Consider the following 14,991-nt stretch of genomic DNA (forward strand, 5'->3'; position numbering starts at 1 on the left):
TGAATATCGAGGATCTTTTCGACCCGCCCCTCCAGCCACCTTCTGACATCTGCATACTCTAGGTCATCTGTATACATTTTAAAATATAAAACTCTCTCCCGTGCCTTCTGGCCTGCTTCAAAATGCAGACCCCGTAAGTCCTCCTTGTCTGCTACTTCCGCGTACCGGGCCCAGAAGGCCGCGTACGCCTCTCGCCTCCAAAAGGTGATATTCCAGTGGCGGAAATTATCAAAAGCCACCATGCAACTTAAATCTTTAGGGTTCACATGCAACTCTTCAAAAAGCACCCTTGTCATAAAGTCTGCTCTCAGCATAGTTGTTTCTCCTTTGACCCCTTCTGGGGTCAAAGTGGCCTTCACCCGCAGCTTCAGCGTTCTTCGGGGATCTCCTTCTTCCCACAAACAATAGGAAGGTTCCGGGCCCTTCCGGGCAGATTTACTGCTCTCTGCAGAGCTCCACCTCCCTTCCGGCAGCGGGACTGCCCCCTCTCTAGAACCTTCTTGCCCAGCAACATTACCACTCTTCCTCTCTGAAGACATCACCTTGCCTCTTTGGCCCACCATGGACCAGTCCCCAACCACCTCCGATGCCATGCCGCCAGGACGCTCACCAGAAACGCTCTTCATTGTCGAAGCCAACAGCATCTTAGACGAAACACTTGCCGATCCATACTCTTCAAGAATCAAGGCTTGCTTCCACGCTGCCTCCTCCAGCAACCGAGCCTCTTCATCCTGCTCCACTACCTCCATCGCTCCAGCAAGTCAGCAGTCACACCACCTCACAGCTCATGGTACCCCCCGGCCGGGGGGAGCTCGCCTACGTGGTCACGCTGCTTCCCCTGCCAGGTAACACGTCTGCAACAAACACCAGGCAGGCTGAGCAACAAGCAAGCAGCCAGAGGAAGAGACCCCGGATCACTGTGGTGGGCGACTCCCTCCTGAGAGGCATGGAGGGGCCTATCTGTCAACTGGATCCCATGCCTGTGAGAGAGAGAAGGAGTCAGCAGGCTCCAAGGCTCCCGGGCTAAGCAGGGGGTCAGTGGCTCCAGGCCCACAGGCCCAAGGAGCCCGGCAGAAATTCCCCTTACCCAGGTGTGTTGGGAAGGGAGGGGCCGATATCTTCTCCGCCGGCATAAAGAAGAGGCCGGGACCGGAAAGCAGCAGCAACGCAGGACCGGAAAGAGGAGCAGGCGCAGGTGCACACTGAAGGGAATGCTGAAGGCGACGCTGAACGCCGGTAGGAGCCTCTGGCAGAGAGCAAAACCCCAGCAGGGTTTTGGAACCCAGTTTACTGGCCCCTGCCGGGCGTTTTTATTTACCAGCCGGGAGCTGGCTGAGCCCGGCGGGTGAAGGGTACCGTAATAACCCTAATAGAGGGCGCTATTGACTTTGGGTACCGTAGTCCCTGTAATAGGGGCACAGTTCAGTAGTGAACTTAAGTCATTAAAAAGGAATCTCGTCAAGTCCTACAAGGGGACTCTCTGAGAGCCAACAAAGGGGTGCTTGACCCCTCGAAGGTCAAGCTTGAGTTGGAAGGCTGCATACAGACAGAGCAGCTACACAGATCAGGGGAACCTTCTTGGTTGTCGTGTTTGTTTTAATTGACCTTTCTTTTGTCAATTATCTGGGAGGAACTGAGGATACGTGGCCAGACCAACCGGTTGGTCACCACCCAGTGGAATGGGCGAGGGTGTAGGGGTGGCAGAGCCGACCTCACAAGATGCCAGGGAGACTCATAATTGGACTACACACGAAGGCATCTGAACCAACTCCATTAAGATCAAGTCGTGGCAGGAAAAACATACGCGTGTGAGACCCCAATTATAGCTGATGACACCCTAGGCAACTGGCAGGTGGCGTCTGTTAGGTCCACTGGGGATGACGATCCCTGACAATGACATGGGAGGTATGCTGCCTACCTGGAGCCAGGATCTGGGATGTCACGGTGAGGATTCCCGACCTCATCTGACCCTCTGATTACTATCCCATGGTCCTTGTCCATGTGGGCATGAATGATGAAGCCAGAAGTAGTCCAGACTGTGTCATGAGTGACTACAGGGCTATGGGGGCCAGTCTTAGGAAGTCAGTGGCACAGGTGGTCTTCTCGTCCATCCGTCCGATCAGCGGTCGCTGTCAGCATCAGGATACCTGCATCAGGGAAGTCAACCTGCGGCTCTGGAGTTGCTGCCATCATACAGGTTTTGGTTTCTACAACCACAATCCGCCCTTCCATGAGAGAGGCATTCTGGGATGAGATGGTCTTCATCTCTCTTCTTAAGGTAAGAGTCTGCTCTCTTACAAGTTAGCTGATCTCCTCCAAAGAGCTTTAAACTAGGTTCATTGGGGGATGGGGAAGCAGAAGATAAGGATAAGGAGAACCTAGGATCAGCAAGCCGCAAGCAATGCACTGGATTAGCCCAGGTAAGCACTAAGGGGCCCAACAGACAACAGGATAGGGGGGTACCAAGAGCACCCATCAAGGGGATTAAATGTCTCTACACTATTGCTAGGAGCATAGGGAACAAGCAGGAGGAACTTGCACTCCTGCTTGCAAGCTACAATTTCAATCTGGTTGGACTAGATGAAACCTGGTGGGACCCTACTCACAATTGGACAGTAGGCATTGCGGATAACAGGTTGTACAGACGGGGTAGAGTTGGGGGGGGAAAGAGTGAGGGGGGGTCTATGTTAAGGAACAATATACATCCTCAAGATGAGATAAGAGGAGGGCCAAACCAAGGTACTGTGGATCAGGATACAAGGGGGTCAGAGGGAAAGGGACTTGGATAGTTGGGGTCTACTATAAACTGCCACACCAGAAGGATAAGCTAGACCTAGAATTCTCCAGACAGCTCTCAGAGCTGTACGATTGAGCAATATGGTTGTCATGGGTGACCTAAACTACCCTGACCTGCTGGGAGGAGCAGTCAGCCAAATCTAATCACTCACGTAGGTTCTTAACCTGCATACAGGACCTCCACTTAACACAGAAGGTATACGATCCCACTAGGGAAAACGCCTTGCTAGACTTGGTGTTACCTACAGGGGATGACTTTGTGGGGAATCTGCAAGTACAAAGTAACCTAGGGTACAATGACCATCGATTGACTGAATTCACTATCTGGCAAAGGATGGGTAAACTAACCAGCAGGGCTGAAGTGCTAGACTTCAGAAAGGCTAACTTCAGTGTGCTTAGAAAATTACTTAGTGAAGCATTAAAGCTTAAGAGTATCAGTGAAATAGGGGTCCAAGAAGGGTGGTTGTTCCTTAAGGGAGCGATCCTACAGGTGCAGAAGGAGACAATCCCATTGCACATAAAAGGGGGCAGAGAGGCCAAGAAGCCCTCTTGGCTGAACAAGTAGGGAGGGAAAGATTGCAGTAAGATCTGGATAGGTTACAGGAGTGGACTAACATAAACAGGATGCGTTTCAATACTGACAAGTGCAGGGTGCTGCACTTAGGCAGTAGAAACCAGCAGCCCACTTATAGAATGGGAAACTCCCTTGTTGAAAGCATGGAGGCAGAAAGGGATCTTGGAGTCATTATTGACTCCAAGATGAACATGCGCTGACAATGCGAGGTCACGGTTGGCAGGGCTAACCGGAACTTGTCGTGCATCCACAGGTGCATCTCAAGTAGAGCCAAGGAGGTGATCCTCCCCCTCCATGTGACGCTGGTCAGACCGCAGCTGGAGCACTGCGTCCCCACTTCAGGAGGGATGTGGACAACATTGAAAGGGTCCAGAGGAGGGCCACCCACATGATCCAGGGACAACAGGGCAGACCCTACAATGAAAGACTGCGGGACCCAAACCTGTTCAGCCTTCACAAGAGAAGGCTGAGGGGGGACCTGGTGACTGTCTATAAACTCACTAGGGGGGACCAGAAGGGTTTGGGAGAGACACTGTTTCCCCTAGCACCCCCTGGCATAACAAGGAATAATGGACACAAATTACTGGAGAGTAGGTTTAGATTAGACATCTGCAAGAACTACTTCACAGTTTGGGTGGCTAGGATCTGGAACCAACTTCCAAGGGAAGTGGTGCTGGCTCCTACCCTGGGGGTCTTCAAGAAGAGGCTTGAATTTGAGTCCAGTTTTTCTCCCGCCCAGGCGGGGGGGTCGGACTTGAAGATCTACAAGGTCCCTTCCGACCCAACTTCTATGAGTCTATGATTCTATGAAGTCCAGGAAAGCTGAAAGGCAAAGAAAGAGGTGTATACAGGCTGTGGAAACAGGGGGTAGCTACCAAGGAGGAGTATACCTCCTTGGCTCACACTTGCAGGTATTTAGTTGGGAAGGACAAATCAGGATTAGAATTTAGGCTGGCAACAAAAATTAAGGACACCAAAATTTAAAGACAACAAAAAGTCCTTCAGGTATATAGGGAGCAAAAGGAAGATGCAGGATAGCATAGGACCCCTACAGGACAAACTAGGGCAATTGGTGACAAAGAGGGGGACAAAGCCAAGATCTTCAATGAGTTCTTTGCATCTGTATTCCTAGACATAGACCAAGACAAATCTCCCAACTGGATCATAGATAGACACAGGAGGGACACCAGCGCACCAACAGTTAGCTCAGACTTAATGAAGGGGCACTTGGAGGGGCTGGATGTGTTCAGATCAGCAGGCCTGGATGAATTTCATTCAAGAGTGCTGAAGAAATTGGCCAGCCATAACAAAGCCACTGGCACAGCTGTTCAAACACTCATGGTGACCAGGGTGGTCCCAGAGGACTGAAAAAAGGGCCAATGTGGTCCCTATTTTCAAGAAGGGGAGGAGGGATGAACCATGAAACTATAGGCCAGTTAGTTTCACCTCTATCCTTGGGAAAACTCTGGAAAAAATTATTAAGGATCACATTTGTGGGAGCCCAGGAGGAGAAATAATGCTGAAAGGAAATCGGCACATATTCATTGCAGGTAGATCCTGCCTGACTAACCATGATTCTTTTTATGACCAGGTCACAAAATGCTTAGATACAGAAGTTGATATAGATGTCATCTACCTAGACTTTAAGAAGGCCTTCGATACAGTATTGCATTCTGTTCTCATAAATAAACTGACAGGCTGTGATGCAGATGATTACACAGTCAGGTGGGTGGCAAAATGACTTAGGGGTCACACCCAGAGAATGGTGGTGGACAGGTGGATATCAGCCTGGAAAGATGTGAGCAGTGGAGTCCCGCAAGGCTTGGTCCTTGGTCCGGTGCTATTCAATGTCTTCATCAATGACTTGGACGAGGGCATAGAGAACACCCTGTCCAAGTTTGCAGATGATACCAAATTATGGGGCAAAGTTAACACAGCAGAGAGTAGGGAATGGATCCAGGTGGATCTGGGCAGGTTGGAAAAATGGGCAGAAGGAAATAGGATGCAGTTCAACAAAGACAAGTGAAAAGTGCTGCACCTGGGCAGAAAGAACCACCAACACACTTACAGGCTGGGGGATGACCTTCTCAGCAGCACAGCAGTGGAAAGGGAACTTGGAGTCATAGTTGACTCCAAGATGAACATGAGTCGTCAATGTGACAAAGTGATCAACACGGCTAACTGCACTTTATCATGCATTAGCAAATGCATGACAAACAGGTCCAGGAGATGTTTCCCCTCTATGCAGCCCTGGTCAGGCTGCAGTTGGAGTACTACATCCAGTTTTGGGTGCTGCACTTCAAGAGGGATGCAGAGAATCTTGAGAGGGTTCAGAGGAGGGCCACTCGTATGGTCAGAAGCCTGCAGACAAGGACTTACAAGGAGAGACTGAGGGACCTAGATCTCTTCAGCCTTCAGAAGGGAAGGCTGAGAGGTGATCTTGTGGCTGCCTATGAATTCATCAGGGGAGGGCAGCAGGGAATAAGAGATGCTATATTTACTAGGGCACCTCCTGGAATAACTAAGAACAATGGCTTACAAAGCGACAGGCAGCAGATTTAGGTTGGACATTAGAAAGAACTTCTTAATAGAAAGGATTACCAGAATCTGGAATGGGCCTTCAAGAAAAGTGGTGCTCTCCCCTACCCTTGGTGTTTTCAAGAGGAGACTGGACAAGCACCTAGGTGGGGTCATCTGACCCCAGTGCTCTTTCCTGCCCAGGGCAGGGGGTTGGACTCGATGACCAAGTGTGGTCCCTCCTGACCCAAACATCTATGAATCTCTGACTGCAGGGGAGGTTATCTTCCTTACAAGTACAGTTCATCCATTCATATAAGCGTTTTCCTCTTGCAAAATAGCAAGGTGGTTGTTTTTAATGCATGAAAAGACTGCACAAGCAATCATTTTAGAACCGTTTAAAAGTGTGTGTCTAATTTCTTTGAAATGGGTATTTGTACTTTCTTAAAAGACTTCTACTTAAGGTATGCAAATTATATTCTATCACTAAGTGGCACAGTATTATTAATCTGTATTTTCAATTAGAAAAGTTAGGAAAAATATAACCAATATGAGATACAGGAGACTATAAAATGCACAAAATGAACTTTAATACTACTAAGAATTACATAGGACATACTAAGTTTTGTAACAGCTTGTCAGCATCTGAGGCAAAGAATGAACTCCATTACAGATGAGAGGTACCTGAGACATGACATGGAAGTAGCAATGACTGGTGAGTGGTGTGAAACAGAACAGATGAAATGACAGATGATGACTACTTGGAACACAGGAAGAGCTCTATAATATCTGCTAAACATTGTCCTTGAGTACTAAATCAGCTGACTACCTGATGAGACCATGAATCACAAAAGTGGCTCTGCAACTGTCCAGAATAAAGATCCAGAGGGCGCTAATTTGATTTTGACAAATAAATCAGTTTCTGTCACCCTAGATTCTGATACCCTAGATTCATAAGGATTTCAATTAAAACACACACAGGCAGGATTTCCATACAAAAACAAAACACACTCACATCAAGTCTCAGTGTGCAAGACATGGAATGCTGGAGTTCTGATTACTAACAACTAACCTCATATTATCTAGTTTGGAATTTCAGGAATTCAGCAAAACCAAGCAGTTCGCATAATTTCCTTGCAAAACCACAAAAAGAGAGAAACAGGATAACTATAAGGTGTTAATCCTACAGTCAAAGTTCAGAAAGCTGAACTTGGCAAGAATTAGATATATCTAGTTTTACTGGATCTTAAAACTAAACAAATGGATGGGCTGGCTTCTCCATTAGAGATGTCAGTGGACTGAAAAAATGGTCTTTCTACCAATCCTTGGTTACTTCAGTTTATAAATACAACTGAAACAAAAGCAGATTAACAAATAATGTTACTTTAATAATAGGTAACTATTTTTCCCTTGATACTTCACTTGATTTCTCATAATGTCAGCAGAAGTCTGGCACAGCTGAGGTTCAGGGCCCACAAATATAAATTGTGGGGGAAAGGGTATGAAACTTGAATTAGTTTTACAAACACAAGAAACAGTCAGAGGTTCACAGAAGTCATACCAGGTCTATCCATCCCTGATAAAAATATTCCTCACAAGCACTTTAATTCTAATTGGACTGCCCCAGTACATCCTACTTTCCTTCTCAATGACCCTGCATATGTAAAATCTTAAGCAAATTGCTTTCCAGCTTTCCTTTCCCTTCCCTTTATTCCTTTATTGAGACAACAGTCTCTTTCCTCCCACTGGATCCCTATCTAGCCCAGGTTCTTTCATGTGCTTCACTATTGTTTGTTAATTCACAAGCAGCTTGACACCTTCAGGTGCTAGATGTGCTCTTGATTCTTGGACATTAACAGCTGCTTTACTTTAAAGGATGAGCCTAAGGATTTGGTGAAAATATCTGTGCCTCACATTTGCAGCTGGCGTCCACCAAGGTGTTTGTTATATAAATAGAAACAGAAAAGGGCTTGTCAGAACAGATCTCAGGACATCAAGTTAAGGAAAAATGTAAAGGGGAAGGTGCTAGATAGGAAGGAGAAAAAGGTGACAGCTCTGAAAAAGGGTTCTGTGGCTGAACTTAGGGAGACCCTTATATTTTTTTGCTAAGAGCATGTGCTATTTATTCAAGCCCACATATTTCCAAAAGCATCAGTACTATAAAACAGTGGTTTTAACACTGCAGTCTCTGGAATCTATCAAATGACATTTAAAAGTAGCAGTTAGTCATTAATGAATGCCTTGATGGAGGGATACAAACACCTTATCTCACTTCCTAAAAGATTTTTGCTCCTCACCCTTTCCTTCACATCCACCCAAATGTACACTCTGTCTTTCTGTGGAAGGTGAAGCTTGGGGAAAAATTTATCAAAACTTATTTTCAAATGGACAAAAGATGCCCTTGGAAAGATGAGGAAAAGACAGCTGTCCTCTGAAAGGCTGAGCCTGGTGACTCGAAGAAATGACTGATAATATGCAGCTCACCTTCTTTCCTGGCAGATGGTACAGCTGGAGGGAAGGCAGATTCCCAAGACAGGAATGTAAAGGTCAACTGATATTGTGGGAAATGGGTATATTACTTCTAAACTCCATGGGCAATTGTACATGTGACAATACACATAGCAAAAAAGTCATTTTGGTGTGGCTTAATGGCATCACACATTAGATATGTGCCAGTTTTGGGGGTTTTAGGCAAGTTTGCATCATTGTAAACTAAACTATATCCCAATGTAGTTTAGTTTGCAATGATGCGTTGCAGCTATTAGTCAGCTCATCCCCTGGCCGTGGGAGAGGTGGGCAGGCTGCACAGAAAAAAATGATAAGTCCCCTCGCTGATATTGGCCTCTGAGTTGCAGGGGTCTGCAGATCTTTGCTCTGCAGCAGCAGCACCCCCTGGGAGCCCCCGGGGGGGCTGCTAGTGGGCCGGGTACTGCCCTAGTTCAGAGACAGCACCCGGCCTGATCCAACTCTTCCCTGGGGGGTGCCACTGCCACAGAGGGAAGGACCAGAGCCCCCTGCAGCTCAGGGACCACTTGGCCTGCCAGCAGCTCACCCCCTAGTCACAGGCAGGCTCTGCCAAAAAAAGGAAAAGAGCTTGGCTCCCTCACCATAACATAATGGAAAAATAAAACCCCTAAATTGAAATGGTGGGTTTCTATTAAAAACCCACCATTTCAGTTTAGTGGACACAGAAGACTAAACTCCCACCGTGTGTACAAGTGCCCCAATGAAGCTATGCGGGTGCTTGGGTTGCAGAAGTTAGTGGTCTCAATTTCTTATTCACTTGTGAAATAAATGAGTCATTGTGTTATATCCCCTCTACTCTGGGATATTTCTACTGTTAGATACATTACAGTTGCCTCTTCAGTGGAAGTCAACAGGAATTGTGAATCCATAGCACAGGTAAAGCTTGGGCTCTAAAGGATCAAGGTTTTAAGCCCATTAAAATCAGTACAAGTCTTTCTATTTGCTTCATTGCTTTGGATCAGACCCCATCTTGTTTTAAAGCCATAATTATCTAATAGATGAAGTGTGCTTGTGTGAAGGAAAAGTTTAAGATGAAAAGGAATTACAGACTGCATCTCCACAAAATGCTGGCTGCTCAGTAGCTCGTTACTACTGCGCAGTAGCATTACATGGCAGGAAGCATGACATGATACTAGTGTGCAGTAGTAATGAGCTACTCCACAGTCAGTGTCACGTAAAAGCCATTTAGCAACATTTATACAAGTATGAAATGACTGTGCAGTAATGACTGTGCAGTCAGTGTCTCATGTAGATGTGGCCACTGGCAAGTAAATCATCAGGAGTGAAAACTAAGGAAATAACTCCAGTCTCTTGTGCACATACAGAATTCTGTAAACTTTTCCACTATCACAATAAACGTGCTTATTAGTACCTAGATGAATAATCTAAATAGCTGTAGTATATGATCACTTATTGACCTTTGAGAAAGCTGTACAGAATGAAAACCAAACTCAGCAGAGCATACAGCCATGAGCCTAAAATAACTACAGAAAAAGAACATTTTAAAAGAGGGAGTATGTAGCACAAGTAAGAAGATACGCACAAACCAAACTTATACAAATGTGGAGGAAATGAAGTATGAAGGAATTTGCATACAAATGATAAAAATGTAAATTGTATCGTCAGGCTCACAGGTAGCTGGCATAATTGCCTAAATAAAGACATAGCACAAGAAATATGTGGGGAGAAGGTGTGAAGGGAAGTCAAGCATGTTATTGTGTTCTGAAAGAGTGAATGACAAAGCTGGGAGACCAACCAAAAATCATTGCAAATGGTCCAGTGACAAGATAAAAGCATGCATTTCAGTAGAGTCAGAACTCTTTAAAAGGTAGAAATAAGATGCTGTTATTGTGTCAGTATGGGAGGCCAACAATAACCTATTTCAACTACTGAGGCTATTACACTATCAGGCTTGCCCTTCTGGCAGAGCCTTTAGCTTGTATGGGCTGCATGTTTGGACTGGATGCCTTATTATTTTGACATCAGTACTGTATGAGGTTTGATGTACCATGCTTGGATGCTTACGATAGACAACTTCCAAATATATTATTATTTGCATTACAACTAAAGCTTTCAATGAGATTGGAGACCTCCATGGTGGTAGGCACTGTGTAAATACAGAGTTAGAGACAGTCCCTGCTCTGAGGATCTTACAAATAAGTAGACAATCCCTAATTTACAGGTTGGAAACTGAAATAAAGACAGATTAAGTAACTTGCTCAAGGTCACACAGGTTGTTTGTGGCAAATTGCATTTCCTGAGTTCCCATCCAGTGCCTGACAACACAAATCCATCTTTCCTCTCTCAAATATGTAAACAGATATAATGCCTGCCAGTGTGGCAATATGGAGGTGATCTAGGTGTTGCTATATATCTGTAAATATTTATACTATTCTCATTGTTATTCTATGGGAACAATTTATAATCTAAGTTTTATTCACAGTGTTGACGCAGCTTTCCTTTGTGACTTTCACTAAGCAATTTAATTTTGCTGTGCCTCTGCTTGCACTCATGTAATGCAGATAAGAATTCTACTCTACCACATGGGGTTGTTATGACATTTAATGCATTAGTATCTTTAAAGTAGTTTGAAATCCTCTGTTGGAAGGTATGATAGAAAACCAAAGTACTAATATAACATCTGAATTTCAGTCAAACAATATTTGGGATTTGCTTGGTAATAAGAATAATTTATTTCCAGAAGGTAGAATAAATTGGGTTTTTGTTTCAAAGGAAAGCAAGCAACAACAAAAAAAACATTTAAATTTGGAAATGGAAGCCATACATCTTGGAAGATCTTACAGCTGGGGAATAACCAAGGAGGAGAAATTCGGAAAAATTCATGGTTTTGTGTCCATTTGTTGGTATTTGTTTCTCACCCCGGTCTACTTTTATGGAATTAATAGCCACTGTGCACTGATTTTCATCAAAGATTGCTCAACAAACAATTTATTTGAACATATAATAGCAGCAGCAGCTGCCAACTATAGCAACTCAGCTAGACAAAAAGTCTGATTTCAGGTGCAAAAATTTTGTGCAGATTCAGTTTCCAAGACACCCATTAAACAAAATGTCAATCATCCACTGTGACATTTTTGCTGTTCCATCAAAATGATGTCATCCCAACTAGGAGTGTACAAAGCAGTCCCTGTTCGATTCGGATTCGGCCCGAATCAGGGACAGTGATTCGATTAATTGATTTGGATCACTGTCCCTGATTCGATTTGATCGAATCTGAAGATTCGATGCTGTTTCAGAGAATCAGCAATTCGGCCACAGATATAGCTTTAAATTTTTTTTCTACATACCTCGAGGTACCAGCACAGCTGGTCCCACAGGAGCACAGGGGGCCGGCCCTCTATGTGCTTGGCGGCAAACCCAGAAGTGGACCAGAAGCATTTCCAGTCCACTTCTGGGTCCACCAGGGAGTGTGCTTGGGGAGCCCCCCAGTGCCCTCCCAGCTCAGTGATCAGCCACAGGGGGGCCCCAGGTACCCCCCTCAGACCCAGGAGGCACCAGTCCCTGAGCCAAAGGGGGTAACAGGGGGGCCCCTCAGCACACTCCCTGGCGGACCCAGAAGTGCTTCTAGTCCACTTCCAGGTCTGCTGCTGAGTGTGCTGGGGAGCATCCCGCACTTCTGTGGGACACTCCACATGCCCCAACATCACAGCATTCATGAGCCACCTGGTACCTAGAAGTATGTAGAAAAAACATTTAAAGCTGTTTCTATGTCCAAATCTCCGAATCTCTCCAAATCAATTTGGAGGGTTCCAATTAGAATTGGAGAGATTAAAGGGTCCTCTGATCCAATTCGGATTTGGAGATTTGGCCACTGAATCAAGCCGAATCTCTGCCAAATCGAATCAGGGACCAAAGCTTTGCACAGCCCTAATCCCAACCCCTTTCAGTCATTGCATCACAAAGGAACATCAAAATGAGACAAATGGAAGATGAGCATGGACAAAGAGATTATTGGCAGTAAGGAATTTACACCACATGATTTCAAAGAAACCAACCAAATACTTACAAAGTGCCCATTGGCTACTAAGCAAGCTAACTTATTTGATTTAAGACTGCATGTGAAGAAGAAAGAAAAATCTCAGAATATCTGAAAATAACTACCCCAGAACCCAAAATTTTTCAAGAAACATCAAACCCTTGATGCTAACATGAATCTTTCTTGTGATCAGATAATACCTGACTTACATGTACAACTGCTGAAAAACAGTGCATCTGTTGATACCTAGCTTTGGACTCCCCACTAACTAATTAGAGAGACTCAGAAATCTTGAACAATCTCAAAAACATTGACACACAACTGAGATGTGGTTTTCATTTCTCTAATGGTTTTGTTGCAGATCATGACCTGCAAATAACTGAACATAAAAAACCCTTAGTTAAGTTCACTATTAAATGGGGTTGACAAATATTTGTTCCTTAAAAGTGTTTCTATAGTGTCTAATAAAGATATCATAAGTAATAATTTACTGCATTTTCAAAATATCTTAGGACCACTGGTAATATTGAGGGATTTCTAGGACTCATTTTAAGGTGGTTTACCTGGAAACTTCACTTGAGCAAGACACAGCTTAAGTATGTTCCCATCTATGACTGAAAATATACTATCTTTTCCATTGACAAATGGTTAAAGAAATAGTGCAAAAAGACTGAAACAGTCCTAACTGTAAGAACATTGTGGAGTAAAAGTTATTTTTCTTACACTCTGGATTAGGAATGGTCATGCCTTAGACAGCAATCATAGCAGTTCTAATCCAACATAGGCTCTCCTACCCCTGTTCCTACCCTATCTAGTAGGTGTCACCTTCATCATGAGGTGCCTCACTAGAACTGAAAAAACCATAAAGAGAGAATTTTAAAAGAAGGAATGAGCATACATATGCTAAACAACATTACTTCTGAAGATGGGTGTGTACATAAAAGTATTAACCTAAATAACTAAAACCTATTGCTACAAGAATAGATGGGTGCAAACTACTTCTAAGGATTTAACCCCTGAGCATTTTGTGGAGCTTCATCATCTGTTCTGAAATTTTTGTCTAGTTCTTCCATCTACAGTAGCCCCCCAAAAAATCAGAGCCCCTGATCTGGTGGGGAGGGGAGAAGGGAAGGGTAACTGAGTATCTGGGCCAAATTTTGGTTCTCTGATAATAACAAGATGCCATTTGAATGCATCGTACTGCAGAGGGACTGTAACACACAAGAAGCAGGCAAACCACTTAGATGCCTATTCTGCCTTCAGTAAGTGTAGGAGTTATGCAGCTTTACTTTCTATGCAAGGAGAAGGGCATAGACTTAAACTTTATGTTTTTTACGATAGGAAATAAATCTCAGGGAATAGCATCAAAAACTAAATTCTGGTTTTGAAAGCACTTATGCCTCATGATTTCTAAAGGGTTGATGATGCAAAACAAGCCCAACCTGATTAGCTTTATGGTCAGTTCAAGAACTTGAAGGCTCTGACCTACTGGGAGAAAGGCAATTACTTGAATATGAAATACAGACACCCGGACTACAGTCCAGGTTTTGTAACACCTCTGTATGGGGGTTGCAGGTTAGAGGTCCAGCTGAGTTAGGCTCTGTTGCTGCCACCCACTGTCAGCAAGGCTTAAGAGTATCCCATGTCAGCAGTGGATTTCAGTAACAAATGCAGTTAAAATGGTGCTCAGTTTGGTTTAGCTGCAATTGTAGCCAACTTCAAACCACAGTTCATGCCTTTTTGGACACCCAGTGCCTTTGAAATCATCCAGGGAGTAGGAAGCTTCACAGAGGGAATCTCCCTCTTAAAAAATAATAAAGCAAACTTATTTACATATTTTAATTGCTTACCCATGGTCCTGAAGAGCAGGAATGGGAACAAGGAAGTGCCCTTCACTCCCCAGGACTCCCAGCCTGAGGCCAAGGGAGCAGCAGAAGTGACAGGTGGGGAGGGGCTCCTTGTTCTCTGACCTGTTCCTAGTGGCAACATGTAGAGGGTGCACATGCATCCCCTGAGGTCGCTGGTGCCCCTCCCGACAGGCAGCATTCCCCACTTGAGTGATGGTGGGGGGAGGCAGGAGCGCTGGTGCTCCCCTGAGGGAGTCGGCCGGGGTGTGGGGGTGCTAGGAGAAGTGCTGCTGGCCCTTCCAGGCGTGTCCCTGGCTTTTCCAGGCGCGCCACTGGCACTTCCAGATCAGCACATGTGACCCATGGGGGGACCGCCCCCCACAGTCGGCACAATCAGCACAGGGGGACCCCCTCCCCCCGGTCACTGACTGGCCACTGGGAAGACAAGTGCCCCTGCAACTCAGGATGCACCACTGGGCTTGGGGGTCACAGCCACTGACCTCCTGCCTCCCTATCATCAACTTTTTCTCCCATTCTTGTGATCCTTTGGAGGACACCCCCAGTCCTTCAAACACTAGGTAGCTGATCAGAAGACCCACACCTGGGTTCATCTCCTAGCCTCCATATGGGAGAAGTCCTGTTCTTGAGGACTGAACCAAATGGGAGATGGTGAATGTGGCTGAAGGAGATTTGGCAACCAACTAAGATCTCTTGAGGTTTTATGGTTTGGTTGC

The 14,991-nt window shown here is 45.2% G+C and overlaps 1 protein-coding gene across 8 annotated transcripts in view; it reads right to left on the minus strand.

The window, feature by feature from the left end:
• CNGB1 (cyclic nucleotide gated channel subunit beta 1) overlaps positions 1 to 14,991 on the minus strand; it is a 152,408-nt gene that overhangs the window by 44,432 nt on the left and 92,985 nt on the right. The gene's annotated exons all lie outside the window — the stretch shown is intronic.

The sequence above is a fragment of the Crocodylus siamensis genome, chromosome 9 (genome assembly GCF_052110815.1).
Source record: "Crocodylus siamensis isolate JL-2025a chromosome 9, ASM5211081v1, whole genome shotgun sequence".
Lineage (NCBI taxonomy): Eukaryota > Metazoa > Chordata > Crocodylia > Crocodylidae > Crocodylus > Crocodylus siamensis.